This window comes from Palaemon carinicauda, chromosome 15 (assembly GCF_036898095.1).
Source record: "Palaemon carinicauda isolate YSFRI2023 chromosome 15, ASM3689809v2, whole genome shotgun sequence".
In the NCBI taxonomy this organism is placed as follows: domain Eukaryota; kingdom Metazoa; phylum Arthropoda; class Malacostraca; order Decapoda; family Palaemonidae; genus Palaemon; species Palaemon carinicauda.
Window position 1 is genome coordinate 91,390,780 of NC_090739.1, and position 12,500 is coordinate 91,403,279.

The window sequence follows — 12,500 nt, forward strand, 5'->3', positions numbered from 1 at the left end:
TGTGAAAAGATGAATTAAATTTTGTTTCCATTTTTTAGTTTTGTTCTGAGCATATCACGAGTATATCATTCATCATACTGAGACATTTCTGTTGCATTTATGTTTATGTTGAAATTAATTCAAATTTCGTTACCCTATATTGATAATCATTTTGTTGTTACCAATGGTTTGATGTGTGTTTTCAATGTTGTTATGCTATAATTAAAAAAATTCATTTGTCTCTGTAGAGGTTTTCAGTGCTGTTACAGGTAATTGCTGATCATTGGTTGAAAATTGAACATCATTACTTATGTTTTTTTTTATTTTTCAGGAGAAATAATATTGCTCAGTTATTGATAAGTATTTTTCTTTTTTATTATTATTCACTGTTTGAATTTGCTCCTTGTTGCAGTGTCACGGATGTGTTAGAAATTGTTTTCTTATAATGGTAAATGTGTCATAGAGTGTTGGAATTGAAGTTATTCATTTTGATTTCTCTTGGTTTTTTATCATTTTCTTTATTTTGTGTGTGTAATGATTTGTCGGTTCATATAAAAATTTATTGCCTTGAAGAAACTGTTGGTAAAACATGATTATTCTTCTGATTTTACGCTCCAAATTTTGGTGATGATGTATTAAACCTGAATTTTGTGTTTCAGGATGACCTATTGTGGGCGTGACATTCATCTTTGTGTAACTTGCAATTGTAACAAGCCAACCGGCCCTTCGATTTTAATTTTAATTTTTGCATGCACCCGAAGAGGATGGTACTCAGTGGCAATGTAAAGAGAAAAGAAAGTGGAGAAAGAAAATTTTTTTTTTGTTCCAGTGAAAAAAAATAGAAAAGTTATTTTTTTTTGATAAATCAGAAAAAAAAGATATTAATAAGTGTGAATTTTATGGGACGTAAAATCTAAAGGAGGAGTGATGAACTGATCGTGGTAAGTGTCAACGGGTTTTTTTCTCTTTGTTAGAGGAATGACGGTTAGTGTGGTTGGCACTACAAAAATGACGGTTACAGGTTAGCTTGGGCTTGGCGTCACCAAACCCTCTCCCGATTGGTTGTTATGAGACTTTCAGGTCAAAACAACCAATCATTGATCAGTCATCGCGATGCCCATTTATGGGCGCTTGGGAAACAGCCCATAGGAGACAGTCTAGTTTCGGAGGCCTAGCGATTGTGTCACATAAGGAATGGCAGGTGCCAAAATGTGGGCCAAAACGAGTACCATTTTTCGTAGGGATTTTCCTGAGTAACGTAACGTAATCATAATTAAGGGCGCCCTTGTAAACTTAAGAGAATACAGTATCGTGTAAAATGATCAACTTGGGTATTATTTGTGCATGAAATCCCTCTCTATTCGTGTTTTCCTAAAATTGATTGAAACCCAATACGACTCAAAAAAATTTTGTATATTAATTTTGATCATATTTTTTTTTACAATTATTCCAGTTAACGAAAATATCTTGGTTGATTTTAAAGCAAATGGACAAATTATCTGACAGAGCACTTTCGTAATAAGCTAATTAATGGGACAACGTACTTCATGTGGAGGACTGCAGAACATAATAGTCTACATTAACTAAGTAGTATAACTTCGAGACGGGCAAATGCCGGTATAAGGATCCTTAATAACAAATCCTCCAAACACTCAAAACACAACGACTCGCTAATTACAGCTAATCTTTTTATTTTCAAATTCACCCATTATTTGGATCAGCATTTAAATCCAACAAAATTATCCCGTTATCTAAAATCTGTGCCAACTATCTCCAATTTTGTCATAAGCTCTCGGTAATTTTCAGGTGAATTAAAGATCTTATGACAAAGATAAAACTACCAACAAACCAAAGATTTTCCTGTAAATATTTAAAATTCTAGCTCAAATGTCAATGCTAATCGTTCTTTGCCCAGATCACAGACGATTAGACGGCAAAGCTCACCAAAAAAGGAATACGAAAATAAAATAATTGAGTAAAGGGCAAGTGGTTTACGAACCCTAAGCTAAGATGGCTCATCCTCTTGAATCAGAATGACATTGGAAATATTCTAGGGTAAAGTATCCTTTTGTATTATAAAATGTTGTGATCTATGGATATCAAAAGGCCGATGGAAGTCTTTAATAGTCAAGCTATCATTTTAAAACACTGATGAGTGTTTCTAAGCATAATACAATCATTTTTATTGGAAACATTGCAATATCAAGCAAAATCCTTTTGATATGCATGAAAGTCTCAAATTGAATCTGTGAGGTTGTCAATTACTAGATTAACTACTAGATTAACTCTCTCTCTCTCTCTCTCTCTCTCTCTCTCTCTCTCTCTCTCTCTCTCTCTCTCTCTCTCTCTCTCTCTCTCTCTCTCTGAATGTCCTCAAGGCCTGTATAACTAAATTAATGTTTTTTTAATGAATATTTTACATATAACCATAAATGAAACTATTGTTGGGACTCAGAACAATCTAATGTAGCTTTTAACTAAAGGAGTTGTTGAACTATGACACTCTATTGATTTCCATACGTTTTTACGGATTCATGATATATATATATATATATATATATATATATATATATATATATATATATATATATATATATATATATATATATATAAAATTATATATATTTATATATATATATATATATATATATATATATATATATATATATATATATATATATGTATATATATATATATATATATATATATATATACATATTTATATATATGTATATATATATATATATATATATATATATATATATATATATATAAATGTATATTTATTTATATATATATATATATATATATATATATATATACATATATATATATATATATATATATATATATATATATATATATATATATATATATATATATATATATATATATATATATATGTGTATATATGTATATATATATATATATATATATATATATATATATATATATATATATGTATGTATATATATATATATATATATATATATATATATATATATATATATATATATATATATATATATATATATATGCGTGTGCGTGTGTGTATATGTTGTGTATTAGTAGTGGATACTCACGACGTGAATAATAACATTGTATGAAATATTGTAGCTCGATTTGTAATATTTTCATGCGTTCGCTGAGGTTGGATAAGGCTCCGCCCTCTTCATTGAAAGGAGTAAGAAATGCAACCTTTTAATTCTATTGTCACGGTAACACTAGAAACCTCTGACAAACGATTTCCCCTGAGTGGCGGGGGACTTCTGAATCTAATTGTACATTCAGACCCGGATATATGTATTACAAAGGTCAACGGATCTCATGTGTAGGCGAAGCTAGATTTTTTTACGATTGATATTTGATTGCACGGTGACTTGAAACCCTCAGTTGAAAGCCTTAAAAGTAAAATGTATTGAGGCTATGAATCTTTTAAAAGTTCTGTCCCATACATCACAGGGAAGCAGACCGAAAAAAAAAAACTACATTAAAGTTATACACACAAGGCCTTAATCTTTTCCAAAATTAGTTATGAGTGTGAAATATATCCATCAACCACCCGAAACCGATTAAAGATTTTAGATTCCATAAACCAAATTGGTATCAGATTGGCAATAGCTGCCCTTAAAATTTCACCTATCGCAATCGTCTTTGTTGACAGTGGAGAATTACCTTTAGTCCTTTACAGAAAGTCTTCTAATGTTTGATATATGTTATGTTGCAAATATTTCCTAATTCTTTAGCCTATCAGACTGCAAACCTTGTAAGATATTACAGATGTTTTGAGTTACCCCCAAAATCTCTTTAACGTTATAGTTTTCGTGTAGAACAAATAATAAACATCTTGATACAGCTAAAAGTAGTTCTTCTATTTATGATATCATCAACCCCCTCCTTGGAAATTACCAGAGATATCTTTCTGTAAATGTCTTATTGGTATGAAAAACAACACGACTGGCTTAGAAGTCAGGTTTCTTCTTATGGATCATGTTGAAGAACATAGGGAATCTACTTTTATATATACTGATAGTGCTATTAATTGTAGATGTGCCCTTCCTCTAGTATCTTCAATGTTTACTGCCCAACTATATGGCACACTAACCACTATTAAAGTAAAGCGTTAAAAGACGAGTGCAATTTTACCATTTTTAGTGATGCAAGAAGTGTCCAATATTTAGGATTTCTAATTCCAGTAAGCCTTTTATTCTAAAAATGTTATAGTGGATTTTTGTTATTGGACTGAGAGATACATACAACAGTTCAATTTTGTTAGGTTCTGGCGCATGTAAGTATGTCTAGAAATGAGAACGCAGATTTACAGGCAAAGAATGCTGCAGCTGAGTTGCTACCAAGAAGCTATCCCATCCTTTATAATGATTTTTTACCTAACATTAAGAATTTCTTTTATGATACTTGGCAACAGTATTGGGATAATCTAGTTGGAAATTACATGAGAGAAATAACGAATGTTATATCTCATTGGAGGTATAACATGATGCCACAAAAGTGTGAGACTACTCTTTCTCGTCTCCGCATTAGTCACAGTCTGTTGACACACGAGTTTCTGATGACTGGCCAACATCAGCCATATTGCAAAAAATGTTTGGTACCCTTGTCAATGAGACTTTTGTGGATTGAATGCCCCACATTTAGCACTGTAAGCAATATATATCTCTTTGAGGCTAGGGGTGAAGATGGTGGATACATCCTTGCCAAAATATTTGGGCAGGATGTGTTGTACTATGCTAGTGATATTTTTAGATGTATTTCAGTAGATATTCTGCAAGCTATTTAAATTTTATATTGATATCTTCAACTTTATGGTTTATATTGAATATTCTTTATCCCTTGTTTATAACAAACAATATCGGCGTCAATGATCTTCGATGTAAGGATCCCCGGGAACTCTGAATCAATCAATCAATCACAGATTAACCTTGGATCAGGTCTTAGACGGTCCGGTACAATCCGGGAGGTCGATGTAACTCTAGCATAAGAAGAGCATCTTTCTCATTAGCCTTAGCTTTTCTTGGAATCCCTTCGTAGTAATAACTAATGGCTCTTCAAGTGAAATGTCTTGCATTTCTTATTTTGATTTGATAAAGCCTTTCCCTTTTCTTTGTACGTTTACGACGGCATGAAAATATTAAATCAATGTTTATGTACTATTTCAGTCCTCAAAAAAGCGTCTTGCTGCAGATTAATATGAAATATGAAAACCTCCACTGTAATACAATTTGATGTTATTTGGCAAACAGTCACTTTGTAAATGTTCTTACCGTTACGATGAACATACCATTATTAGATAACATTAACATTGTTGCTTTCATCATATTTGCAGATCCAGACCGAAGATTAAACAGACAAATGCTGTTAGCAAATATCGAGTTCAGAACGCAAATAATGAAGGATAAAGAAATCTGGCGCTGGTGTTGCAAACAAAACAAGTATTAAAGTTACTGAACTGTTCATTATTGTATCAACGAGAGCGAAAGCAAAACTATCCATAAAAATATACAGACTGAGTGTTGAGAAGTAATTAGGATCAGGTTTTGTTTTCGGCGAGAACACGTGTGAAGCGGAGCAGATGACACTATCATGTTTCCAGCGAAAGATAAAAAGGAATCAGCCCCGGGGATGAGAATTGGGTTATGTAAACACAGCGGGAAATCTGCCACAATCTTTTTCAAAAAGAGCAAAGTTCACTATTTCAGAGTTGCGTAACAACAAGAACATTGATATTTATTTGAAATATCATATACTACCAAGAGCTAAAAATTCATTTATGACACATGGCGATGATTTACAAGATATTTTCTTTACTATTTACAGAACCACCTGTATCCCCTTATTATTAAAAAAAAAGAAAAAAAAAGAAAGAAAAAAAAATCGAGTTGCGACAAAATAGAATGCTCAACTGTAAGTAATGTGCAAGACAGGGCGTTATCACAACTCCGTGCAACGTGTTTGAAATAAAAGCTAAATGTACAAGGTCTAAGTATCCGATGAAACTTGAAAAAAATGTGAGTATGGTTTATGTATTTATTCCATTAAAGTGAAATTCGGCTTAGAATAGAGTATCTGGACTACGCTAAGATAATTGTATATATTGAACAAATATCTCTATTAAAAAATCTTGATGAATAATATTAGGACAAAAATGGGAAAAAAAGAGAAAAGTCGAAATCTAGTTATTTTATAAACGAATGCAAATATATTGTGGTTTCTATTCATTGATATAAAAATCTTGACTTCCAAGACTAAATAGATATGAAGAAAAGAGAGCTGCCGAAGACAGCCGGTAATAGAAGAAAATCAAAGATGATGAAAATTGGGTGTAAAGAGTCAGAGAAAATTTGAACTTTGTTTTCCCGACTATATTGGTATTTTCCTCAGTTCTTAACTTTGTAAGAAAGAATTTGCAAACATAATTCAAATAAACAACCATGAAAAGCTTTAGCCGAGATTAAACATTCAGTTAACAAAGAGATTACAATAAATGTAATGATAATCACAAGGTAAACTATAATTTTCAGTAATATTTGGTGTATTATCAAATTATGAAAAATACATTGAAAGGCCATTTTAATTCTGGAAAAATGGAGACAAATGTCGATAATAAATGTGACATAAATCATTATGTTTAGATTGATAACTATAATAAACATTGTTAATAAAATCATTATTATCATTTCTTTTATTTATTAATGTTGTTATTTTAATCAGTTATATTTTCTTATTATTATTTATATATTATCAATAATCATTTACTCATTTTCATTACAAAATATTATTGTTTAGATTATCCTTATCAGTAATTTTATTATGTCCGTGTCAATCATTTCTTTTTGTTAGAATGATATAATGCAATTATGAGCCCTTTAAATGATTATCCTATTGTCTGTATTACCATGTTAAATCTTAAAAGGACCATTTCAGTGAAGCCAGTCATTTTTCGTTTACCGTTTTTCACTTGTTTCTGTAACCGGGATCATTTTGACATGAAATTAGCTTTTTTAGTTTCTTTTACAGATTTCTTATGTCTAGAACACTAGCCATTAACACCACGCCTCCACTGCACACCCATTCTACTCCGAAAAAATTAACTGTTAAAGCTTGTATATGATATTTATAATTCAGATAATGTCATCAAACTAAATATCACAATGATTTTCTTTTCATGATCGCATAAAATTAAGTAATTTCAGGATAGAACCTATTTAGATTAATAACAATCATGTTTGTGGAATCATATTCTCTAATGAAATTACTTGGCTTATTAAACCTACAGGATGGATGAGTTGATAAAATTGATAACGAATAGAGATCACCTTAATGTTCGATTCTCACTTCCTCTTGTAAGCTGAAACAACGGTTCCATGTAACGGCACAATACATAAAATAATATGGAAATTTATTTTGTCCAAAGTTGTCGTAATTACTGTAAACAAATAATCTTGGTTTTGGCACTTGATATACTTTTAAGGATGGGTCGCCCAATTATTTCAGGTTATATAAATATAATTGACATAATGATAACTATATACCTGATTTTTTTTTTCTTTTTTTATTGAGCCATACATCCGCAAGGAGGATTTCCGACTGAGCTAAAAGTTTCCTCGAGCTCTGGTGACATCACTCGCTCACCCCAAAACCATCCACCCCCTTTCGTGCCTCATATTTTCCAGGTTCAGGCAAGTGGTTTTAACTTATTAAAAGCTCTCTCGCCATATCCGGATATCGGATTTTCTCTTTCTAATATCAAAAAGGTTATGAACTGAAGCTGCCATCTACCATAAAAAAACAAAAAAAAAATCTTGCTTGTATGCGCAACTGGCTGTTTGTTTCCAAGGTAGACAACACAGTATGATAATGAAAATGTCATCTGAAATCCCAGAACAAACTGCAAAATAAAACCTATTTTCTGAAAACAGCTAGAGTCCTTTGAGGAGGAAGGTAGTAAGGAAGTAAAGGCTTTATAGCTTGTATGGGGACCCCATTCCCAGATAATCAAGTAGGGTAGACTGGTTTCCGTTGTTCTTATGCACATTTGCCCTTTTTGTTGTCGGCCTTTGAAAATCACTCTGTGTCTCTACAAAACATTATATTTTTTTTCATTTATGCTGGCTTTGCACTGCACTGTCATTAGAAATGTCAATGATACTATTTCATTTAGATTCATCTAGGTGAAATATTTCCTAGAGTCAGTAATTCCCCTTACTTTGCCCTTATTTTCTTAATCACTGAATTTTGGCCATCATCTTTTCCATCTTCATCCTCTGAATAAATTTCTTCAGTTGCCATTTGATGATCTAATTATTATTATTATTATTATTATTATTATTATTATTATTATTATTATTATTATTATTATTATTATTATTACAAGCTAAGCTACAACCCTATATGGAAAAGCAGGCTGCTTATGCCCAAGGTCTCCGAAAGGGAAAAGTAGCCCAGTGAAGAAAGGAAATATGTAAATGAATATACCACAATCGAAGTAATGAACAATTAAAATATTTTAAGAACACTAACAAGGTCGTGAGGTTCCATTATAGTAAACTGTGTGCTGTGGTTTTCCAGTAACTCCTCAACATCATCATCACTAACTTCAAGATCACGGACTTGCTTAGAGACACAATGTTCCCAAAAAAAGGATTCAGACTCATGTTTAACGGATTTGATGTCCGTCTCTGGGACAAATTATTCTGGTCACAACATCTTCCTCCGAGCAATGCTTAATCGAAAAATATTCATAATTATCCTCGGAACAATGAATAATTTTTCTTTTTCTTATCACATTTCCTCTGCCATGTGTTGGAAGTGATATAGCATCTAGGCCATACATTTAGATTTCACATTGAGTGAAAACAATACTTTAAACGGGGGACTCTAGCTGTTTTCAGAAAATAGGTTTTATTTAGCAGTTTGTTCTGGGATTTCAGATGACATTTTTATTATCATACTGTGTTGTCTACCTTGGAAACAAACAGCCAGTTGCGCATACAAGCAAGATTTTTTTTTTATTTTTTATGGTAGATGGCAGCTTCAGTTCATAACCTTTTTGATATTAGAAAGAAAAAATCCGATATCCGGATATGGCGAGAGAGCTTTTAATAAATTTAAAACCACTTGCCTGAACCTAGAAAATATGAGGCACGAAAGGGGTGTGGATGGTTTTGGGGTGAGCGAGTGATGTCACCAGAGCTCGAGGAAACTTTTAGCTCAGTCGGAAATCCTCCTTGCGGATGTATGGCTCAATAAAAAAAAAAAAAAAAAAAAAAAAAAAATCCATATCATTATGTCAATTATATTTATATAACCTGAAATAATTGGGCGACCCATCCTTAAAAGTATATCAAGTGCCAAAACCAAGATTATTTGTTTACAGTAATTACGACAACTTTGGACAAAATAAATTTCCATATTATTTTATGTATTGTGCCGTTACATGGAACCGTTGTTTCAGCTTACAAGAGGAAGTGAGAATCGAACATTAAGGTGATCTCTATTCGTTATCAATTTTATCAACTCATCCATCCTGTAGGTTTAATAAGCCAAGTAATTTCATTAGAGAATATGATTCCACAAACATGATTGTTATTAATCTAAATAGGTTCTATCCTGAAATTACTTAATTTTATGCGATCATGAAAAGAAAATCATTGTGATATTTAGTTTGATGACATTATCTGAATTATAAATATCATATACAAGCTTTAACAGTTAATTTTTTCGGAGTAGAATGGGTGTGCAGTGGAGGCGTGGTGTTAATGGCTAGTGTTCTAGACATAAGAAATCAGTAAAAGAAACTATAAAAGCTAATTTCATGTCAAAATGATCCCGGTTACAGAAACAAGTGAAAAACGGTAAACGAAAAATGACTGGCTTCACTGAAATGGTCCTTTTAAGATTTAACATGGTAATACTGACAATAGGATAATCATTTAAAGGACTCATAATTGCATTATATCATTCTAACAAAAAGAAATGATTGACACGGACATAATAAAATTACTGATAAGGATAATCTAAACAATAATATTTTGTAATGAAAATGAGTAAATGATTATTGATAATATATAAATAATAATAAGAAAATATAACTGATTAAAATAACAACATTAATAAATAAAAGAAATGATAATAATGATTTTATTAACAATGTTTATTATAGTTATCAATCTAAACATAATGATTTATGTCACATTTATTATCGACATTTGTCTCCATTTTTCCAGAATTAAAATGGCCTTTCAATGTATTTTTCATAATTTGATAATACACCAAATATTACTGAAAATTATAGTTTACCTTGTGATTATCATTACATTTATTGTAATCTCTTTGTTAACTGAATGTTTAATCTCGGCTAAAGCTTTTCATGGTTGTTTATTTGAATTATGTTTGCAAATTCTTTCTTACAAAGTTAAGAACTGAGGAAAATACCAATATAGTCGGGAAAACAAAGTTCAAATTTTCTCTGACTCTTTACACCCAATTTTCATCATCTTTGATTTTCTTCTATTACCGGCTGTCTTCGGCAGCTCTCTTTTCTTCATATCTATTTAGTCTTGGAAGTCAAGATTTTTATATCAATGAATAGAAACCACAATATATTTGCATTCGTTTATAAAATAACTAGATTTCGACTTTTCTCTTTTTTTCCCATTTTTGTCCTAATATTATTCATCAAGATTTTTTAATAGAGATATTTGTTCAATATATACAATTATCTTAGCGTAGTCCAGATACTCTATTCTAAGCCGAATTTCACTTTAATGGAATAAATACATAAACCATACTCACATTTTTTTCAAGTTTCATCGGATACTTAGACCTTGTACATTTAGCTTTTATTTCAAACACGTTGCACGGAGTTGTGATAACGCCCTGTCTTGCACATTACTTACAGTTGAGCATTCTATTTTGTCGCAACTCGATTTTTTTTTCTTTCTTTTTTTTTCTTTTTTTTTAATAATAAGGGGATACAGGTGGTTCTGTAAATAGTAAAGAAAATATCTTGTAAATCATCGCCATGTGTCATAAATGAATTTTTAGCTCTTGGTAGTATATGATATTTCAAATAAATATCAATGTTCTTGTTGTTACGCAACTCTGAAATAGTGAACTTTGCTCTTTTTGAAAAAGATTGTGGCAGATTTCCCGCTGTGTTTACATAACCCAATTCTCATCCCCGGGGCTGATTCCTTTTTATCTTTCGCTGGAAACATGATAGTGTCATCTGCTCCGCTTCACACGTGTTCTCGCCGAAAACAAACCTGATCCTAATTACTTCTCAACACTCAGTCTGTATATTTTTATGGATAGTTTTGCTTTCGCTCTCGTTGATACAATAATGAACAGTTCAGTAACTTTAATACTTGTTTTGTTTGCAACACCAGCGCCAGATTTCTTTATCCTTCATTATTTGCGTTCTGAACTCGATATTTGCTAACAGCATTTGTCTGTTTAATCTTCGGTCTGGATCTGCAAATATGATGAAAGCAACAATGTTAATGTTATCTAATAATGGTATGTTCATCGTAACGGTAAGAACATTTACAAAGTGACTGTTTGCCAAATAACATCAAATTGTATTACAGTGGAGGTTTTCATATTTCATATTAATCTGCAGCAAGACGCTTTTTTGAGGACTGAAATAGTACATAAACATTGATTTAATATTTTCATGCCGTCGTAAACGTACAAAGAAAAGGGAAAGGCTTTATCAAATCAAAATAAGAAATGCAAGACATTTCACTTGAAGAGCCATTAGTTATTACTACGAAGGGATTCCAAGAAAAGCTAAGGCTAATGAGAAAGATGCTCTTCTTATGCTAGAGTTACATCGACCTCCCGGATTGTCCCGGACCGTCTAAAACCTGATCCAAGGTTAATCTGTGATTGATTGATTGATTCAGAGTTCCCGGGGATCCTTACATCGAAGATCATTGACGCCGATATTGTTTGTTATAAACAAGGGATAAAGAATATTCAATATAAACCATAAAGTTGAAGATATCAATATAAAATTTAAATAGCTTGCAGAATATCTACTGAAATACATCTAAAAATATCACTAGCATAGTACAACACATCCTGCTCAAATATTTTGACAAGGATGTATCCACCATCTTCACCCCTCAAAGAGATATATATTGCTTACAGTGCTAAATGTGGGGCATTCAATCAACAAAAGTCTCATTGACAAGGGTACCAAACATTTTTTGCAATATGGCTGATGTTGGCCAGTCATCAGAAACTCGTGTGTCAACAGACTGTGACTAATGCGGAGACGAGAAAGAGTAGTCTCACACTTTTGTGGCATCATGTTATACCTCCAATGAGATATAACATTCGTTATTTCTCTCATGTAATTTCCAACTAGATTATCCCAATACTGTTGCCAAGTATCATAAAAGAAATTCTTAATGTTAGGTAAAAAATCATTATAAAGGATGGGATAGCTTCTTGGTAGCAACTCAGCTGCAGCATTCTTTGCCTGTAAATCTGCG